At 40.4% G+C, this 20373-nt stretch overlaps 1 pseudogene; it reads right to left on the reverse strand.

Annotated features, from left to right (window-relative positions):
* Nucleotides 1-5249: 5249 nt before the first annotated feature.
* On the reverse strand, nucleotides 5250-6032 carry LOC110309713 (small ribosomal subunit protein eS6 pseudogene; annotated as a pseudogene).
* Between the last annotated feature and the right edge of the window lie 14341 nt (nucleotides 6033-20373).

Below are 20373 nucleotides of genomic sequence, written 5' to 3' on the forward strand. Positions count from 1 at the left end.
CAAAACGAGTACCAAGCAGGACCATTAAAAATGACACCTACTTCGGTGGTAACCAATCTGTTCTCTAGTTGGACTAACAACCTGCCCAACAAAAGTGAAAACACTCTTAGGTCTAGAAAAGAGCTAACTTCTTAGTGCTAGTGAAATAACGGTTTTTGGAGGAGATTCTACAGTCATTAATTTACTAAACTAGCACAACCCTTGAGAAGGATCTATAGACATTTGTCCTCATACCAACAAATAAGTGTAGTCTTCACCCATCATCAAAACAAAAAACTTCTCTTTGCAGCAGATGGAGACCATTACCGAAAACCACAGCCAATCAAAATGCAGAGTTGTGGAGGGCTCATCCCAGTGGAAATTCTCCTTTGAAGCCACATTTCCACAGACTTGTGTTCCATGGCTTGGCTATTATGACCGGAATTTGAAATGTCCTACTTGGGACACTATTTTAGGAGGAGTTGGAACCAATACAGCCATAATGAATACTATCACAGTCTTGTGCCTTCATCTTTGCTATTTGTAATCCTCATCCTGTCTGTCTAGATTACCTATGCACCCCAACTCAGACTTAAATATTTGCCTCAAAACGTTTCTCCCAAGTTAATTATCTTCTTTCCTCAATCATTCCATATCTTTATTATTGGGACCACCTCTCTGTACTGTAATTATTGATTTCTGGTTTCTGATCTGGGATGTACACTCATTAATGATGAGGCTATCTTGTCTGTATCTGAAGCACACAACACCGGGTTTGGCACAGGACTTCCATTAATGGAAGAATAAATGGATGACTGAATATTTGCAATGCGTCATTTCTACTGCTGGAGAATGACAGGGGCCCAGGAGAAGCTCATGAAAAGACATTGTTTTATACCTGATAGCTCAGGAGACCTGAATGACAGAGTCCCAATTCAACTGTAGCTTCTGTAGTACCCAAGGATTTTTGGCAACCCTTCATAGCTACATTAGGAATTTTCTTTGACACTTGGTCCCATGTGTTTCCTGCTTCTACCTGAATATTTTAACTTCATGTTCTTATTGTTCTTTGACTTTCTGGGGAAAAAAAGTCAATTTCCCCAATGATCTTTCTAAATTTTCCCTGGAGCAACTTCTGTTGAGGGAGATTACAAAACTCCCACCTCAGAGTCAGAGATCGGCCTTGGAATGAGAAGACACAAGAAATAGAAAAAAAAAAGTGGGTTTTCTTCATAAATAATACTCATGTGTAATGATCAAATCCAGGGTTTCATTCTCTACCTAAAGCTGCCAAAGAGACCAGGAGAGCCCTTCATCACTCTGGGAGCTGAGGTTTAAATCAGTCCATACTTCAAAGAACAAGCATTCTTCTAAAATGGGGAATTCAAATTATGTTTGTCTTTTTGTGGTCCTGGAATTTTTTTTTTTTTAATTTCAAGAATGTGACTTAATTGCTTTTGGAATGAACTTCCTTCGGTGTGTGTGTGTGTGTGTGTGTGTGTGTGTGTGTGTGTGTGTGTGAGTGTGTGTGTGTGTGTGTGTGTGTGTGTGTGTGTGTGTGTGTAAAAAGACTTACTTCTGACTTACTGCTCCCTCCTCGTCTCTACCTCGGAACTTTTCCAGCACTTTCCAATAATGCTGTCAAATTGTGAATCAGTGAGTTGATTAAGCACCGTTTATGTCAGTGCTTCACGATTTAATTACCCTTCAGTGATTTGATCCTCCTGCTGGGGACCAATAACTCGTGGACCTTTTGTGTGGGCACTTGATATCTCTATTTTCAGACACCTTTAAAACTTGATTAGAAGAATGCAGATTTGGAAAGATGTGTATTTGGAATCCATCTTGTGCTGAGACATTTGTTCAAGCCCACAAAATATTAGAATTTAGAATTTTGGAATGAAATGTCTGTGCTCATTAATGTTGCTACTAAATTTAAAACTCCTCTCTCTCTCTCTCTCTCTCTCTCTCTCTCTCTCTCTCTCTCTCTCTCTCTCAGAATATTCTTCTCTTTACCTCTTCTTGTGATGGCATGAGATGATTCTTTAAGGAAATACAGATGGCTCTTCTTTGAAAGGCATTTTTTTTATGGATTGAATATAAAATGTCTTATATACTCATGCTTAGTGAGTAGCCAGTGTCAATATTTTTGGAGATCATAAAAACACCAGAGGTTGAGGCCTAGCTGAAGAAAGTACCTTGTTGGAAGAATACCTTTGAAGGTCATACTTGCTCCGGGTCTTTGTGCCATTTCCTTTAGGTTGTTGCCATCAGATATTTGTCCACAGCAATGATACAACTAACATAACATCCTAATTACTGTAATCATCACTTTCATATGTTGGAATTATTATTTGGTATGATAGAGGTTGTTTGAACATCTGTCATTTAAACAGTTTGATCACTGAGTTGATCACTAATTAATATGCGAGTTATAGAGAGGGTGGATACAGTGGGACAGAGGGACTCTCATCCAGGCTTGGAGAGTGGGGTGTCAGGAGAGGCCATCATTCTATGCAGAGCACCACATAACTCAAAACATAAGACTTATTTCTTTTTATCATTCTCCATATACTTTTTTCAGACTGTAGGAAAGCACTCATCAGAGAGAACTATTATTAAATGAAATAGTATATTTCCTTACCTGCTTTATACTGAAGAGAAAAGGCTAACTTTGTGCTTTTAAATGTCAGAGTTCTCAGGAATGTAAAAAAATAAAATAAAATAAAAGCCACAAAAAGGTCAATCCTGAAAACCTGAGTGGTCATATGTCAGAGAGAGAACCAAGTTGGAAGGAGACAACCTAGGCTGATCTTGAACTTCCACAGCCACAATAGCATGTGTGTACCCACCCACAGAATAAATTAGTGTATTACAAACTTCCACAGGACAATTTTACCTTAGATGTCAGCACCATAAAGGACATCACCCAAGGTCCCAGGAAAGGCTAAGAAAGTAAAACATCAGACAATCAGATGCAGTGCATCACGTGGCCCTCAACTATACCATGCAGTTGTTCAGTTATTGACTGGTGCTTATGTTCGTTCTTGAGGGTGTTTGGAGTATTTTGGTAGTGTCTGCTTGAAAGTACAATTTGGAGTTCAATAAATGCACATCCTTTGAGGAGATTTGTAACTATAGAAGTTAACTAATTGTCAGTAGGAATAATAACTTGGTTTTCCTGGCCCATGGAAGTTGCAATGACTACTACATCAGTATTTCACATGTATCTTCATATTGGGATATACATGTCTGAATGTATGGACATACATTAGTTGTATGAACCTTCTAAATTTTAAAAAAGAGGGTCTGCTGTTAATCATAGAGTCAATTAGTGATTACTCATAACTTACTCATTATACTATCTCATTATAATCTCACCTGCATCATGTTTTGGGATTGTTTCTTGAGAAGACCCCAGAAGAAAACATTTGCTGGTATTCTCTGGCCATGTCTGTAGGGCTTCAGAGCCCTGTTCTTGGCTGTGATATTGGCACAATTGGCCAAGACAGCATTGGTTGGAAGAGGTGTAAATCTGACAGCCAGAAGCCAGGAGAAGAAAGGAAATGAGCATCAGTAATGGGTTTGTTTTGAAAGAAGACAGGAATAGTCATAATGAGTCCGCAAAAGGACATTTACTTAGAAGCAGATTTGAAATCTGGCATGTAAGGAGAGTTCTACAGTTAAATATAGCTTCATTACATCATCCAAATGTGGATGTATGAGGTAGTTTTGAGAGCTTAATGAAAAAACTCCCCGTAAAACAGTTATTAGAATACAGAATCATTAGTTTTCTCTATGCATTCCACTGAATTATTTATTCTGCACGCTGTGATCCAGCAGCATTCTATATGTGTAATAAACATCTAAGCACAGTCAATAGGTACTGTTGGTGCTTTAGCATGGGCATTTCCCAGTGCTGTTAATTGAGTTTATGGGGCAGGGTCCTCCTTAAAATTGTACTTATGAGGTTTAGAATAAATACAAATATTTGAAATTGTATTCATGATGTAAAAGGGTTGAAGGAAAATAAGCAAAAGAGGAGTTATTTTTATAGACATCAAGCAATGAAGAAAATGAGGGGATCTTTTCTTTGTGGTTGCCACCAAGAGCATCGGGTAACTTTTCCTGAGCATTGTCTTAGAATCCTGAGAAAGGTAGATCACAGTCCGCAAACAGGAGCCGTGAAGAGAAGAGACTTGGGCTGAGAATTCTGATCAAGAGCCAACTTTTTGGTTGGGAGCCAATAGTCTTGTTGTGGAAGTACCCATGACTTTCCCAAACCATTTGGCTCACCTCCTGACGTAATTGCATCTGAGAGACAAATATTTAAATGGGCTGGAGAGAAGGTAATGGAAGGATTTCAATTACCAAAGAGCATACTGGATTACTTTAAGTGGCATAAATCGGCCTTAAGGCAAACTCAAAGACCAGGCACAGCATAGTTTTCCAATGCAATATGCATCTCCCCTCTCCAAAGGTAACTTTCTGTGCTCTCAGGCAATGTAAAACAAAGGTTAGGAGTTGAGATGTAATTTGAGTGGAAATCTATTGGGAAACACAAATCATAATTTCAAATGTGGAGCAAAGCCAAAATGGTTGAGCCTTCTGAAATAATGGTCAAAGGGCTGAAGCTGTGCTTGAAAATGAATACAGATGATTTTAAAAATTCATGCAAGTATAAATTGAAAATTGTTGCGTGGTACCAACCAATGAGAAGCAGTGATAAAGTTTTAGAGGAAGACATAATATCTTACACACCTTGCCAATTAGAAAGCTCAGTCTCTTTGCATTTAAGAACTTCAGCAAAATAGAACAGAGCTTAGGACGGAATGGGGGGATGCATGCCTCACTTGTCTTTCTCAGCTCTGGCGATGTGGTGCAAAGACAAGCTGAGGGATTTAGCTGGATCCATTCTGATTGCAGGGTTGGCAGGAGCGTTGTGGGTGGAACTATGTCTTTCTCTCTCTTCTTTCTCTTCTTTCCTTTACATCTTGCCTTTTGGCTTCTTCTTGTATGTTCATTGTGCTACTAACCCTGTAAGGCAATGTGGTTTCTTTCACCACCACCCCCTCTGCCCCTACTGGAGCCTTTGATCCCTGTTCCCTACACAGACTTTCTTTCTTCCTTCCTTCCTTCCTTTCTTCCTTTCTTCCTTTCTTCCTTTCTTTCTTTCTTTCTTTCTTTCTTTCTTTCTTTCTTTCTTTCTTTCTTTCTTTCTTTCTTTCTCTTTTTAAAGATTCGAGGTCATTATTTATTTGTTTCTCTTAAAGACTCATTTTTGACTGGACTCAGACTTAGAAGTAGAAGCTCTCAGCGAGGATAGCCTACGTCTCTTGGCAATCTGTTCCTGGCGCTTTTCTTTGGCTTCCTTCATTTTCTTGGCCAAAAGTTTAGCGTATTCTAAACAGCCTCCTCCTTGTTCTTCTTAGTGCGTTGCTTCTTCAGAACAATACGTCGTTGCAGGACACGTGGAGTAACAAGACGCCGAATCTTGGGTGCTTTGGTCCTGGACTTCTTACCTTCTTTGTTTAAGGGCTTCCTGACAACATACTGGCGGACATCATCTTCTTTGGAGAGATTAAAAAGCTTTCGGATTCTACTAGCTCTTTTAGGTCCCAACCGACGAAGCCCAGTAGTGTCTGTCAGTCCAGGAATATCCTTCTCTCCTTTCTTTACAATAACCAAGTTGAGAACACTGAGATTAGCGTCCACAATGCATCCGCGAACAGACTTGCGTTTCCTCTCTCCAGTTCTCCTTGGTCTGTAACAGGAATGCCCCTTACTCAGCAGCAGGCGCACTCTGCCATGGGTCAGAACACCTTGCTTCATGGGAAAACCTTGCTTGTCATTCCCACCGCTGATCCGGACCACATAACCCTTCCACTCTTCACCAAGAGCATCAGCAGCTACTTCCGTGGCCATGTGCTTCTCATAGAAGGTGCGGAGCTTACGCTCGTCATCCACCTCAATGAGCTTCTGACAGCCGGTGGCGGGGAAGGAGATGTTCAGCTTCATCTTGACACAGCCGAGCGCCTGGGAGGCGTCATAAAAAAGAGCCAGACTTTCTTTATTACAGTTCTTACATCCTCCTCACCTGCCAAAGCCCACCTGCTCATAACATAGTATTCCAAATTCTCTCGTTTCCTCTCACAAGCTGCTTCTTTTAGTCTACTAGTGTGCTTGCTGCTTCACCAAGCCAGTCAAGTAACACAAGTATTTCATATTTGATTGCTGACCAAAAGTTGTGGAGAAAAGACCACATTGAAAGAGCCTAGACCACACTGAAAGAGCCTAGACCCAGAAAATAACAAATCAAACAAAATAGCTATACATCTTGTTGGTAAAAAAAAAAAAAGAAAACAAAAAACAAAAAAGACAGAAATAGAACCTCATGAATTTTGAAATGCTACAAATCTAGTTGTTATAGGTTGCTTTCTATATGTGAGACTCTGAAATTGCTTACTTCATCTTCTCTGTGACTGCTGAGAGACAGTGCTAGGCTGAAGGGGCTGAAGGGTAAATTAATTTTCCCAAGCCAACATTTCCAGTTAATGCTTCAGCCTATATCTAAATCCAGGCTGTCAGTTCCCAGAGTCACATCTTAGCCTTTATATTCTACTGCCCCCACCCTCTCTCGCAAAGCTTTCATAAACATTAGCACAAACTATTAGCTAGTAGGTATTTTGAAGTATATTTAGCCTTATGGTATGTTATATCACAAATCAAAAGGAGTCAAGAAAAGTGTTTGAATGTATCTTAAGTCACGAAAAAGCATTAGAAGACACAATACATAATGAATTTTAACTCTTCGGGAATATTAATTTCCCAACTTCTATACAAGAGGATATTTTAGATAAAGACACACCTTTATTAGCAGTTTGCTAGATTATGGTACTTTCAAAATTCTGCTAGCACTCAAAATAACAAGCAAATACTTTGATCAATAGCATATCTACATCCAGTTGATATATTGATATAGGAGCTCCAATATTAACACAAAAATGCAAAGATCTTAAACAGATAAAGTCACAGAAGGTGAACAACAAATGACAGTAATAAATCAAGCAGCCGACACACAATGAGAGTTATTTCTCAACTAGTTTTATTATAAAAGAGTCATAGACAAATCCAGGGTACCTCACAAGACCAATTAGAGTAAAGAAGAGATTTCAAACAAGCTTCAGTGGAAAATGAAGAAAAGTGATGAGGAAAGATCTTCTGGGAAAGCTGAGTCGGGAGCCTTGGAAGACAGCAGATGATAAACATGCCGAGCAAGTACCAAGCTCTGGCTCAGGGGAACATCAGACATGGAACTGTCCAGAGAGCTCACTGGGAAGCAAGCTCAGCACACAGATGAGGTTTATGGCAGTGGCCATAAAGGCTTAAGGTACATCAAACTCTTCTGTGAACTTCACAACAGAGAGACTTTTATGCATACTTCCAGAATTCCCTTCTGGCTAAGCTGGAGTGCATCCTACTAACTGAGCACATTTCTAAGAGAGGTTTAAGGGATCCTGATGGGTAGGGCCTAGCTTTGGAGAACCACAGAGTCACTATCATCTGCTGATACAATGGGTGAGAGCAGGGAGCACGGTGAAGTCAATAGTGTTGGAAAAAAAATGGAAATAAAGACAGGGAGGTGAGGGTAGGGTGGAGAGACAGAAACAGTGTGAAAAGAGGGTTGCAAAACAAAAGGGAATTTTCTTAGCCTCTGGCTCCCAGAAGCTATCTGGCCAGAGAAGCTCACTGGGCAGACTAAATTACTCTAAATCTATGAGTGTTCTCCTATTCTGCCCCACCTCCTTGCTTCCACTCACTGACAGTTCTAATTAGCCATTGATCTCCTAGTGCTACCCTTTCCGGGTCTTCACCTCTAACCAATTCATGTCACCTAACTCACCATGCTTTTAGCTTCCCACTGAAAACCTTTTAGTGAATCTCTGAACTTGCTCTAAGGCTGACATCCTTGGCAAACCAACAGTCTTTGATAATTCTCTCCATTGCTGTATTAGTTATTTTTTCTGTTGTTATGAAAAAACATCTTATGAAAAGTAGGGGGGAAGCGTTTATTTCGCCTCAAAGTGGGAGAAGAGCTATATCAAGCAAGGGAGGGAGAAGGAAGGGAGGTGGTTAAGAACAGAATACATGGAGTCATGTGTACACAGAGGCCTGGCTAAAATGTGTACATGGAGGCCTGGCTAAAACTAAGGGTTGTTTGAGGGTTACTATGGAAACCTAACATTGTAAATGCTTCCTGAAAAATATACACATATCAAGAGGATCTAAATGAAATTGCTAAGTAATGGGTGAAAAAGTGCCCCAGCTGGACATCTCTTGTCACTAAATGAAACTTTCAGTACCAGTAATGGGTTACATCTAATTGAGTTGTGGGCCAAAGGGCTCCCATGGGTATCTCCAAACAACCCGGGCTGTTGCCAAGACTACAGGTAGTTCTGACAAACTGATGGCTACGCCCTATTGCTAAAGACAATACCTACACAACTCATTGAACATCGAGGTATTGTCTTTAGCAATTAGGGCCTTCATTCCTACATGTTAGCATCTTTGGTACAGGAAGCTACTCTGATAGCTACCAAAGGAGAAACATACACCAACCCAGCTACAAATCTTTATATCTATATCTACAATGGTGACCTGCCTGATATATACGCTAGTGCAGACGTGGTACAAACCACTATTGGTTTAGTAGTAAACCAATACCTTACACTTGACTTAAAACCCACTCCCTGAGATGGAAGCCATATCCAACACTGTTTGGGTGACCAAGAAACTAAGTATAGTTAGCTAAAGGACAGAGGGTATCCAAATACTATTGTTAAAAATAACAATACAAAACATCATCTCCCAAAATAAAGCAATAAGATGACTCTTGATGACATTCTGCTATTATCATAGATCAGTGACTTGTTCAGCCATCATCAGAGAAGCTTCCTGGTACATCAGATGGCAAAAATACAGAGGCCCACAGCCAGGCAATATCCACAGTGAGAGACCTTGGAAGGCTCAGCTCTTAAATGGAATGTCTCTATCAAATCCCTCCTCTCAGGGCTCAGGAAATTCTTCTGAAGAGGATGCAGATAGAGCCTTAGTCCCAGAGGGTATGGAGGACACTAAAGAAACAAGGCCCTTTAAGCACAGCAGGCCCAAGGCGCATAGGAATCCACAGAGACAGAGGCAGCACAGGTGGGGGCTAAGTGAGTCTGCACCAGATGGAGACCGAACTGAAAGGAGAGGCGGGTACATGCCTGCACCCTTAAGCCAGTAGCAATATGTAATTGATAACTACTTGAAGATAGAAATTTAGTTTTCTCCAAAGGAGTCTCACTGAGGAAACACCCTACTCTTACGTAGACCCAATGCTCAGCAGTAGATGGCCAACAGAACATGGAAATGGACTTTCCTTTTCCTTGTCCCATGGCATGTCTGGGCCTTTTCTTATTCTTCCTCCTTTTATTTATTTTATTATCTTTTATTTTTATCTTTTTACTTTTTATTTCTACTTCCCCTCCCCCATCTTTTCCTACAGGTCCGTGGTTCTGATTTTGTGTTTTTAATGGGATTCCCAAGTGTGTGAACGAGAGGATTTCTGTGTGTGTGTGTGTGTGTGTGTGTGTGAAACTATTGTCAGTAAATTACAACAGGGGCAAGATCATAAAAAAAAAAAACAGGAAGAATGGATATAGTGTACCCTAGCAGGGAAACAATGGAGGGAAAAGGGTGGGAGTGGTGTGGATACAAGGTGCGTATGACATCTATAAATCATAAGAAACCCAAAGCCACTAGAGCTACAAGAGGGGAAAGAAACACTCCTGTCACCACTTCCATTGCAGACCAGCGGCCCTTAGAGCCTATCTACAATGGATTTCTGTCATTTTAACAACCTGGCATATAGTACTGTTACTGCTGCCTAGGGAGGATACTAACACCAACCCTAGACATCCAGAGACTTGGGAAGGGGTGGAAACTCACATTCTGGTACAATGTGACTGCAAGTACCACCTCCACAGAGCGATCAGCTCAGTAGTGAGTGAAAAAGGTGGGCTGCTCACCTGTAGCACCAAGTCTGGATTGCTCCCTTATTTAGAACTGAACAGAGGAGAGGAGTCACCCATACAGTGGAAGAGAGCACACATCCTGGGAGTGGGAAGGAATCGGAAGAGTGCAGTGTCATAGAGGCCAAAATGAACAAAACCCTCAAAGCTTTTGTTCTTTTTCCATGTAAAGGCAGCATAAAGCACTGCTAGAAGGATAAGTGATGAAGATAAAGCAAGGACTGCTTTTGGGCACACCATGCTCATTATGGACCGATGGAGACCTGTTTCTTATATACTTGAAGTGGGTGGAGAACAGAATTGGGGTAAGTAAATCTTATGGTTAATCGTGATGATCAACTTGATTATACTGAAACCCACCAAACATAGGAAAGCACACCTCTGGATGTGCCTGAGTGGCAAATCTCAAGAATAATTAGATCACGGGGGCTCTGACCTGATAAGTAAAGTAACCTTAGGAAGGATTCACAATATGCTAGCATTACTAGATGGGGTGAAAATTAGGAGGTGGGTCCTCATTGGAGGAAGCAGTCACTGGGGGACATGTTGTTGGGGGAATATATCCTGCCTTGGCTCCTTCCTATATTCTTGTGTCCTACTTCATGTCTACCTCGAGGCAAACAGATTTCTACACTCTATAGACCCACTGCCATGTTCTGCCTAAGCACATGGGGACCAAGCAGCCATAGTCTGAACCCCTGAAACCACAGACCCAAAATAAATCTTGCTTTACTTGGAGTCATTTTCTTGGGCAGTTTGATTACAGCTACTAACTAACCAACCTGGGAAGGAAGGAGAATCACTCTGGAAGACCACGTGAGAGATACTGTGGCCAAGCAAGCCAGAAATCAAAGGGGTAGATAGAGGGGGACGGGCTCAAAGGGCCGATTTAAAACAAAAAAAGGAGACAGCAGCAGTGGACTCACCTTCCTCCTGGACATTAAATGACAGGAATATGTGAAGTGGCTCTAAGTGACCCCAAAGGCTCAAGTCAGAAAGGCTACTGACTTAAGATAGGTAAAAGACACGGAGAAAAGATGAAAGGGAAAAACTGAAAATTGTGCATGTGTGGTAAAGGGGTGGTTACTTTAGGTGGATGAAGTAAAAGCAATGAGTTCAAAATGGCACTGCATCAGAACTCCAGGATCCTGAGCAGAGAGACGTAAGAGGAGGAAGCAATCTTCTCAGGCTGCAGACGACACCATGACCCGATGGCCAAAACCATCACTTGTTCTGGCTCCAAGCAGGGATTAGGGGCCCTCTCTAAATTTGTCATATTTACTGCCGGTGAATTTTGTTTTTATTTTGTTTTATTTTTTTTTTTAAAGGCTTTCCAAATGACGTATGTCTCACCTTCTAACCTATTCCAGGCATCTTGGGTCTGCCCTTGCTTGGGAAACTAGGCAGGATGGAAGGAAGCATAGAGTGTTTCTGTTTCTGTGAGGGACGGTAGAAGAAATTCGAAGGAAAGGCCCAGGAAAAAAGGAAACTTGTCAAAGAAACAAGATGAGATGCGGAGAACCTTCTAGAAAGATAGAGGGTATCAGTGTCCCAGGGGACACACAGGGATGGACTGATACAAAGAGATGGAAATATAAATGAACTGTGGGGAGAATTTCATGTCCCTATGTTAGCAAGGATTTCTAAAGCAGGATAAATAGATGTTAATTCATAGGGAAAAATAGTAAATTGATTTACATTAAAATGAATGAAGATTTGCCAAATGACACCCTTAAACTGCAAGAACATGCATCTTATGAGATTATACTAACAAAGATATGTATTGAGGTTAAAAGTGTATAGATCATAAAAAATGAAATCAGTGAACCTTTCCCCGGGTCACAGTCTAGTTTTTTATCTTGATGCGTTAATTTTATTACTATGTTTCTATTTTACTCATTTTAAACACATTGATTTATAATTTTTTTCTCTCATACTTTTGTTTAATTATATATCACAATGAACAGATCTTTATATTCTTTTGGTTGTGAGCCTAAACCTGTACTGGGTAAGCCATCTCTCCAGCTCTAAATCAAAAAGTTACAAATAAAATAACTGAGGTAGGATCTCATGCAGGTTGGGCTTGAACTCATTCTATAGCTGCAGGTCATCCTGAACTCCTGATCCTCCGGCCTCCACCTCCTAACTGCTGGGATTTGGAGTGTTTGTCTCCCCAGCTAGCTAGTACAACCATTTCTTGTAGTTTCCTAGAGCAGTGAAGAGAACTGATCAGGACTGCATAGCAAAGTGTCCCAGGCCCCTAATTTCACCCACCCTACTGGTCCTGGGGACAGACGGTCTGGCAAAGTGGTCTGTACAAATCCTTAGCTCTCATCCCAGATTGAGCTCGGATCATTCCTTGCTTTGTCAAAGAAAAAATATTTTTGAAAATAGGGTCTATGATTTCTTTTTCTAGCTCCCTTTTGGAGGTGTCCAGATTCCTGCGGGGAGAACATTTTGATGAATTATAATATTCCTTTATCCCCAGGATGAAAAGGAAGGACTCATTGGGAGCAAGAAGGAAGAGAAACATTTGCTGCTAAGAAAGGTTCAGGTTGCAACTTCTATTGCTTATTTATTGAGGTTAAAAGTTAAACTGGATTAGGACAATCATATTTTTCTGACACGTTGACTTGCTTCTTAAGAAAACATATTTAACTGTTTTTCATGAACCGTTTCAGTGCCAGAGCCAGAACCTCTGATCATGAGTTGTTGAGACACCCTGAGGGCCCCTTTGTGAAGGACTCAGCTAGGTGTGTGTATTTATTTGGCTCATTTCCCTCCTCAGGGTTACATATTTTGACTGAAATATTTGTATATGGAGCAGGAGGACAGGCGTTTGGGCTCGTGTCCTGTGACTTTCTTTGCCCCCCACAGATAAAAATAGCAGCAAGTGTATGGGTCTGACGGTATTGCTCCCCAACTTGTGGCCTTTGCTGCAATCATCCAGTTCCTGTCTTCCATTCCCCTCTTTCTCCTGAATTCCTGCAATTTCATCTCACACTCAATACTAAGAAGAAACAGTGCTAAGAAAGAAACCAAGAGATGCCAAGCTTCAGCCCAGCACCTCTGGGTTGTTAAGGGACTGTAGAATGGATAGGCACTCCACAGAGCTCTTCCATGTGGTTGGCAAGATATTTGACCCTTGTCTGAGCTACTGGTCTCCTTCTAACCTAATTCCCTACTGTAACTGGCCAACAACATCCAATATGGTGCACACAGGTTTGAGTTAGGATTCAGAAGTATGGCTGTGTTTCTGCTCAGGGTATCCAATTTTAATCCACCTAACCAAACGTTTGAAATTGTTTTCCAGGGCATTTCTCCTTTCATAATGGGAAGTTTTATGTACTTTTATTAATTTTATTGTGATTATAAATAGTTCAGACATGATAGACCTACACAACGGTGAAACTAAAAGTACTGCATAATCCTGTCTCCGGGCTTTATGCACATCTTTCCAAAACATGCCACCAGCTACAAATTCAATTTTCTTTTTGTAAGTACCACTTTCAGTTAAAAATAATATAGACTTAAAACAAAAATCGTTGCTCTTATATTTATTTTGCATAGTGTGTGTGTGTGTGTGTGTGTGTGTGTGTGTGGTATATATGCACACATGCATATATACCATGTCTATGCAGTGCCCACCAAGGCCACAAGAGAATGTCAGTTGTCCTGAAGCTGATATCCAGGCAGATGTGAGCCAACATATGTGAGAGCTAGGAACTGAATTTTTGGACCCTGGAAAAGCAGGAAGTGTTCCTAACCACCCAGTCACACCTCTGGCTCTAGACTGGCTTCATTGTATATCAATAAAATATAAATTTGCATCCTTAATGAATGAAGGATATTCCCTAGGTACATGCACCATATTTATTTAATTAATTTTATACTGATAGTCAGTTGGGTACCTTCTGGTTTTCTGCCCTGTGTTCATGTGCAATCCAGTCCTGGGGAAAAATACTTAGAGTAGGAGTGTCACTGTCAAGGGGTCTGTATGTTGATAGAGCTTTTCATGCATATTTATGCTCTTCTTTGCAGAAGGATCTTGCTGACAGAAACTCACTACCAGCAAATAACACGTGCTTATGCCCTTCCCACCCCTAGCACATGCATTAAGTGTTCTGAAACATTTCCACCCATCTACTGGCTGAAAATGATGTACAATTTTTGTATTGAGTTCAATGTCATTGGTCATCAATGGGGTGGAATGCATTTCATTACTTGACATCTGATTGTCTTATTACAGAAATCCCCTCTAATCATGTTTCTACTGGAAAAAAATATATAATTGACCATAAAAGCTCAAGAATAGTATTTACCGCAGTGAGCTTTGATCTAAGATAGGGTCTTTATGTTCTCCTCACATGTTTGCTTCTAAGCAGGCCTTCTTCTACAGACTTCTACAGACTTTGTTTTAGTGAAATCTACAAACTCTTTCCTCCGGCATTTTTTTTTTCTTTTGCTCACATACTCTGAAAGACCTAAAACAAAACAAGCTGGCATTTCAAAAGAAATCGGTGCCAGACTCCTTGGACATTAAGTAGTGACAAACATTTAAAGAGAAAACGGCACCTGGATTGTTAGAGGAGTGTCATTTTTTTTTCTCACAAAAACAGAATTGATAGATTTTTTTTTAAACGTTGGGAGACTATGCATCATGAGTCCATGAAAGACAGAAATAACCATGATTCACAATCACTGTGTGACTGTGCTTTCCTAGGAATCATTACACTTCAAAGTCTACTCCAGAGCCTGCCACCGCTGACCTTCTGTTCTTTCCGTGTCTTTGTTCCATGCCAAGACACCCATTTTGTCTTTCCTGGTAAGTCGGGCTGAGTAACTAAATGGTGATATTAAAAAGAACAGTGTTTGCTGTTCTGATTAACGTATGTCGTGACATCATAAAAATAGTATAGCATGCTTCGCAGATTAATGTTTAAACCGACTAAACTCTTTCTATAACTTATGTAAGTTATTAAAATAGATTTAAATCAAGAAATCTGTTTTAAACTGTCAGAAGCCATAATCTCCGTTTCTCTTAATTCTTTGGAGGTTTTACAAATTGTGTGGGAACTATGGAGAAGAGAGAGGAGGGAAGGAAGAAATAGTCTAGTCTAGACACTGGGCGTTTCCATGCAACACCCTCATTTAATTCTATGAAATAGACTTGTCTCCAACATATACGATTTCAGAGTGAGCTATCTGGTGACTCCTACTAGAAATTCAGTGGGGGAGGGCAGATCATATAATACTTTGATTTTTAAAATCACATTCTAGGCTGCACCTGGTGTCACAGGGCTTTGATATCAACTACTAGAGGCAGGAGATTACAGGGCTGAGTCCTACTTGTTCTACAAAGAAAACTCAAGGCAAATCCCCTGTTTGTTTCAAAATAAAGGCAAAAAGAATTGTGGTGATGTATCTTAGTGGCCCTGGTTCTACCTTTAGCATGAATAATGGATGGATGGATGGATGGATGGTACTTTCTAGAAACCTAAGTAAATGTCCCTTAGTTTTTATATTTTAGCAATTATTTTTGGAAAGCAGAGTATAAATATACTTATTCTAATATAAATTGTACTTATACTATAATTTGACCCATCTTCCCAGTCCACTAGTAGCTGTCAGTGAACCTGCTCACCAGTTATCTGGTAGAGTCCTCCTTGGGCTTTGGCCAACTCTTGGTTCTGTAAGTATTTCTGTCTTGGACTGGAGAGATGACTCAGTGGCTAAGAGCACTTGCTGCTCTTTCTGGAGACCAGCACCGACATTAACTGGCTCACATCCACCTATAAATCCAATTCCAAGGATTCTGACATTCTTTTCCATCCTCCCCAGGTACCTGCCCACACATGAGGCACATTCAGACAAGTCAGCACACACACACACACACACACACACACACACACACACACACACATACACACACACACACTCAACAAACATTTTTAATGAAAATTTTTGTCTTACTTTATCTGTGTTGCTATACGATGATCCACTAATAAAATATTGACTTAATTTTTTTTTTTTGCATCCAAACTTTCCAGAGTCCTGTTACAAAACTAGACAGTTTGCTGAGCTCACAGTTAAGATCTGCAACACCTCCTGTTGCACTGTGTTTCCCTGGCTCCCCAGGAAAATGTTAAGTGAAAAATGCTTCGTAGAGAGCAGATGTGTTTGTCGTTAAAGCTGGCAAGGCCTTCCAAAGTGGAAAGATTACACTAACCATACACGAATGGCAGGAAGAAACTCTCAGTTTCTCTTAGTTTGCTCAGGCAAACTAAGGCAGAGGGCCACCCCAAAAGGATTTTAAAATATCAGGTAAGAATATTATTGACTTTAATATTGGCTGTAATACAGACATAATTGACTGTAAATACTACTTACTGTGGTTTATCTAGATAGATTCACAGAGAAGTCAGATTCTATACTCAGTACTTTATCCAGCTTTCATTTAATTAGAGATTTCCTGGGATGTGGTATATTTTTAAACCATAAAGGTAAGAAAGAAACAGCTAAAAAAATGCATTTAATAGGAATATGCCACTACTTGAAAGGCTTGGGAAGCCTATGTTTATACTTTTAAAAACATGTCTTTTTTGTTTTTGTTTTTGTTTTTTTGTTTTTTGTCTTTTGTTTTGAACAATTGTGTAACATCTATGGGGTTTGAGTTAAGATATTTATTGGACTATAATGTAGTTTGTATACAGCAAATATACAAAGTAGTAACAAAGAGTGAACTAAATACCAGGGTATGAGTAAGCAGAAATAATAATGGGCTTTATTAAAATATAATTGTTGGTTCTTATAGAAACCTTGTTATGTAACATATTCCCATTTAACAAAAGAAAACACTGAGACTCACCAGCTTGATGAAGGTCATGAAGTAACAATTAAACAGAATCATTTATTGTCTGAATTCCAAACCTGATGTTCACTGTGAATATTTTCTATCTTTGACAAGACTGGCATATTGTCTTTGTCTAATTTCTATCATCATATCCAACTTTCTTTGGGATTATTAAAAACCTATAATTATATCATGTATATTTTTCAGCAAAACTAAATCTGTTGTTTATATTGTTTGTGGAACAGCCGTCTTGGTCTACCTGTTATGATTCAATTAAACATTTTATCAGCATGGCTAATGCAACAGAGTTACAGCAGCCTTCCCTTCTCTGTTAGAGATATTAATGCTACTCAGTCACCCAGTTTTAGATTTTATAATGGACTAAAACAATGATGCTTTCTTAATACCAGTTATAACCCTGTGTTTTAGTCAGGGTTTCTATTCCTGCACAAACATCATGACCAAGAAGCAAGCTGGGGAGGAAAGGGTTTATTCAGCTTACACTTCCACATCACTGTTCATCACCAAAGGAAGTCAGGACTGGAACTCAAGCATGTCAGGAAGCAGGAACTGACACAGAGGGCATGGAAGGATGTTACTTACTGGCTTGCTTTAGTTCCAGTCCTGACTTTCTTTGGGAATGAACAGCAACATGGACGTGTACTGAATAAACCCTTTCCTCTCCAACTTGCTTCTTGGTCATGATGTTTGTGCAGGAATAGAAACCCTGACTAAGACAAATGACCATGTTTTGGGAAAGACTGTGGAAGGACTTTGGAACTTTGGTCTAGAAGATCCGTTTGGTGTTCAGAGCTCTGTGGGATGTTGTGTAGGAGCTTGGAAGATAATGTTGAGAACAGTTCAGAAGATGGAGGCCTGCCTTGTGAAATTTCAGAGATTAAAGATTAAAGACTCTTTTTAGGGCCATTGCTATTTTGATTGTGAAGATACTGTGGTTTTGTTTAGCTGGGGCTGACGAATCAGCTGTGCTTAACAAGATACCAGAAATACTAAAGTGAAAACTTTGCATTTTTTTGAACTATTGATGCTGGTTAGCTGGAGCAAAGAAATTAGTGGTGATTAAGAAGAGACCAGCATCATTGAGGTGAAATCTTCTGGGAAGTGTTTTTTTGAAAGCACCGAGGCTATGTTCCAGAGATAGCCAAGGTTGTACCTTGTGCTATGGCTGGACTTGGTAATGTGTAAGAGTCACCCAGGTGGTACTTGGTTTAAAGGCATGAAGGGGTCATGAAGAGCAGCTGAGGCTCGGCACTGTGAGAGGTCACTGAAGGCCATTGGTGAGGGTGCAGCCTCAGTTGCAATTGATGGCCCAGAACTAAAGGGGTCATGCAAAGGAGTTGAGGCGTGGCACCACGAAGAGAGCCTATCAGAGGCTATTTGTGAAGCCTAGTTACAGTGGAAGTCAGCAGTGTTTTGGAGATGCCAGTACCATGAGAAGACCACAAGAGCAGCAGCAGCAGTGGAATATAGGCAGCTGGAGTCTAGAAGACAAGGTGTGTGCTATAAAGAGCAGAGCTGGAGAAGTGACCCTAAGCTCCTGGAGGAGCCTAAAAGATTGTGAGTGGATCACAGACATTGAACAATTGGAGTTTGATTTTGGTTTTGATTCTGACTGTATCCTGATATTTTTCTCTCTTGAAGTAAGAAGATATTTTAGGGAGCCCACTGTTAAGAGACTTTTAATTGTAAAAAGAGTTTGAATTTTTAAAGAGATTGGATATTTTAAAGGGATTGAAATTTTAAGAATTTGCAAAGACAGTGGGACTTTTAAAGTTATTTATATCTTGGGGATAAATAAGAAAGTAAGGATTGAGGCTTAATAGTGATGTATTTGTGTGTCAAGTTGACAAGGGGTCAATTGAACTGGCTAGTTTTGTGTCAACTTAACACAGGCTGGAGTTATCACAGAGAAAGGAGCTTCAGTTGAGGAAATGCCTCCATGAGATCCAGCTGTAAGGCATTTCTCAATTAGTGATCAAGGGGGAAAGGCCCCTTGTGGGTGGGACCATCTCTGGGCTGGTAGTCTTGAGTTCTATAAGAAAGCAAACTGAACAAGGCAGAGGAAGTAAGCCAGTAAAAAACATCACTCCATGACCTCTGCATCAGCTCCTGCTTGAGTTTCAATCCTGACTTCCTTTGGTGATGAACAGCAATGTAGAATTGTAAGCAGAATAAACCCTTCCCTCTCCTACTTGCTTCTTGGTCATGATGTTTGTGTAGGAATAGAAACCCTGACTAAGACACCCTGCTTGTTCATCTTCCAAAATGGATGGAAGCTTTGGTATCCATCAATCTTGGTAGACAGTGTCAGAACACATTTGACTAATCAGGCCAGACAGCCTCAGCAACTCACCCCCCTCAATCCTATTTAGAGTACAAGTAGTGGGTCCCTAAGGGCTGTTGGGGACACATGTCTGGAGAAGGGACTGAGACACCTAGGTGTGGAAACAGTGTCGTTGATGATGCATGACAATCATAACTGCACGAGACAACACTTTCAGCCATTTCTAACCACAAGCAGGGCTCAGTCTTCTGTAACAGCCGAGTCCAGGAATTCTGGGAATATCCATGTTAAAAACTAGCATCAGTGAGTGCTTTGCCATGAAGACAGGTAGACAATCCACCTGTTGTGACATTTGAGAGCCATTTGACCTGTGAGCCACTTGCAGTCCACCCTCCTGAAGACAAACATTGGAGATGTTTCTTTTCACAGCCCCCCCCCCAATTCTCATGCAAGATTAGTGCATTGTTTAGAACCAGTTTCAGTTCTATTTCTCTTTCTAAATTAGGTCCCTTGGCTTGTCCTATCAAACCCACCACCAACATCCTGATAGGAAAGAACAAATCAAACAACACAGATCTCAAGCATTAACATTAATATTTCTTTAGCAATGCTCCCATTCAAATTTTTGCCTTACCCCCACTTTTTTTGCTAATTTTTAAAAAAATCCTTTTCATTTGGAAACATTTTTGTGCTGTGACTCAGTTGGTGGAGTGCTTGCTGTCTGTTCATGAAGACATGAGTTCAACCCACAGGGGTTGACTGTAAAAGCAGGGTATAGCAGCATATATCTGTAATAGCAAAGTTGGGGACTGTGAGACAAGAGTATCCATCAGCAATCTCCAGGTTCAGTGTCTAACAAAGTAAGGTCAGGAACAATTGAGGAAAATATATGATGTTGACCTATGTGTCCAGCACACATATGATATGTATTTACTCCTGAACAGCCTCTCTGTCTATCTCTGTCTCTGTCTCTTTCTCTCTCTCTAATACACACACACACACATGCACAATAAACCAAAATTCTTTTTTTTTATTGGATATTTTCTTTATTTACATTTCAAATGTTATCCCCTTTCCCAGTTTCCCTCCCCCCCCCCTGCTTCTATGAGAGTGTTCCTCCACCCATTCCCACCTCTGCTCCCTCAATTCTCCTACACTGG

Source organism: Mus caroli, unplaced genomic scaffold (genome assembly GCF_978045245.1).
Source record: "Mus caroli unplaced genomic scaffold, Mus_caroli_1 scaffold_12, whole genome shotgun sequence".
Classification (NCBI taxonomy): domain Eukaryota; kingdom Metazoa; phylum Chordata; class Mammalia; order Rodentia; family Muridae; genus Mus; species Mus caroli.